Here is a 1969-nt window from a genome sequence, read left to right on the forward strand (position 1 = left end):
CTGACATTTCTTGTTCTAAGTTCCTTCCCAGCTCTGACATTCTATGTTCTGAGACCCTTTCTAGCTCTGATATTGTTTTAAGGGCCCTCCCAGCCCTGAAATTCCTTCTTCTAAGCTCCCTCCTAGCTCTGACATTTCCTGTTCTCAGGGTCCTCCCAGTTCTGTCATTCCCTGTTCTAAGGGTCCTCCCATCCATGACATTCCCTATTCTGAGACCTCTCCCAAAACTGACATTCCCTATTTTAAGCTCCCTCCTAGCCCTAACATTCCCTGTTCTAAGTCCCTTCCCAGTTCTGACATTCCCTCTTCTGAGCTCCCTCCCAGCCCTGACATTCCCTGTTCTGAGCTCCCTCCCCACCCTGACATCCCCTGTTCTAAACTCCCTCCCAACTCTGACATTTCCTGTTCTCAGGGTCCTCCCTGTTCTGACATTCCCTTTTCTGAGACCCTTTCTAGTTCTGACTTTCTGATCCAAGGGCCCTTCTAGCTCGGATAGTCTGTTCTAAGACCCCTCCCAGACCTGAAATTCCCTGTTTTAAGCCCCTTCCCAGCTCTGACATTCCCTGTTCTAAGGGTTCTCCCATTTATGACATTCCCTGTTCTGAGACCCCTCCCAGCATTCTGAGACCCTTTCTAGCTCTGAAATTCTGTTCTAAGAGACCTCCCAACTCTGACATTTTCTGTCCTGAGGGTTTTGCTTTAACATTCTTTGTTCCTCGCTCTAAAATGTTGTGTTGGAAGGGTTGCACAGCTCGGACATTCAGTAACTAGCACTTATCTGTAAAACAAAGCCAGAGTCCACAATAAAGTCTGGGCTCTTTCTCTTTGTCTGTCTCTCATTGTCCTCCTCACCTCCCCCACCAAACCACCCCACCTAATTAGCCGATAAAGGTCTAAGGAGTTGAGCAATCTTGGTTCTAGAATGTGCCCTATCAGGAAGGGGAGAGCATGGGTCAGGGTGGCTGAGGGTCTTCCCAGCCCAGTCCCAGCCCAGTATCCCAAGAAGTCAGGCAGACATGGGGGCAGGGATGGGGGCTTACAGGTGCACCTTGGGGGTCTGGGGGCCAGGCCATGACAGAAGGATTCAACTTCTTGCCTCTCTCCAAAGTCTCCTCCTAGGGCTCAGGTGTCCATTCCAACATCCAGCCCCCCTGGGAGCTAGAAATCCCTTCAACTCTTGGGGCCCCTGGTCCTTCAGCCCCCAGGCCTTCAGCAGCCCTTGTATCCTCTTCCTGAGTAGTTTCACAGGAAAGAGAAGTCTCCTTGAGCTGCCTTGATTTGGGTCTTCCCCCACCCCCACTCTCCACCCCCCACCCCCAAGCCCAACAACCCTCTGTTGTGTTGGCCTGGACTTTGAGCCGGGGTTGGGGGTGGTAGAGAGGTGGAAACAGGACATTGGCTACCTATAAAGGGCCTGACCCTTGTTCTGGGCTGATAACCAGAGACAGATCTGGGGCTTCAGGTGAGAGCTTGGGGTCTGCTGGTTGGCTTGGGAGGGGAGAATGGGGAGTCGGGACACAAGTAGAGGGCAGCGGATCTTAGATATTCAATCAGGAATGGCCTGGACTGTGGAGTCCAGGTGCCCCTAGTCTTAAAGATGAGGACTAGAGAGAGGAACTGACTGGGCCTGAACCTTGGGCTAGCCAATTAATTCACTAACCTCTTATCTGGTGTCTTGGCCTGGATCGGGGAGTCAAAACCAAGAATGTCAGAGCTAATCAGGGATAATCAGTTCTAATTCCCTCTTTTTAATGAAGGGGGCAATTAAATCTTGGAGGAGAAAAGGGACTGAGGTAATGGCTCTGTCTAAATAAAGGTTTCTGATCTTTGGGCCCAACCAGCAGAGGGAAAGGGACTTTAAGGAGAGAAGGAAAACCTGAGGGGAAATGGGAGAGAAAGGGAATGGCCATGGGAGAGGGAGGGAGAGAGAGAGAGAGAGAGAGAGAGAGAGAGAGAGAGAGAGAGAGAG

At 51.2% G+C, this 1969-nt stretch overlaps 1 protein-coding gene across 2 annotated transcripts in view; it reads left to right on the forward strand.

Annotated features, from left to right (window-relative positions):
- Nucleotides 1-1408: 1408 nt before the first annotated feature.
- The window catches only part of APOC2 (apolipoprotein C2), a 1974-nt gene continuing 1413 nt past the window's right edge, over nt 1409-1969 (forward strand). The window contains exon 1 of one of the 2 annotated variants that reach the window (XM_069088281.1): nt 1409-1462. The gene's annotated coding sequence lies outside the window, so the exon portion shown is untranslated. The remainder of the gene's footprint in view (nt 1463-1969) is intronic. The other variant, XM_069088279.1, reaches the window with a different exon arrangement.

Source organism: Petaurus breviceps, unplaced genomic scaffold (assembly GCF_028583685.1).
Source record: "Petaurus breviceps papuanus isolate PSGF00001 unplaced genomic scaffold, PetGlider_PUasm1.0 185, whole genome shotgun sequence".
NCBI lineage: Eukaryota > Metazoa > Chordata > Mammalia > Diprotodontia > Petauridae > Petaurus > Petaurus breviceps.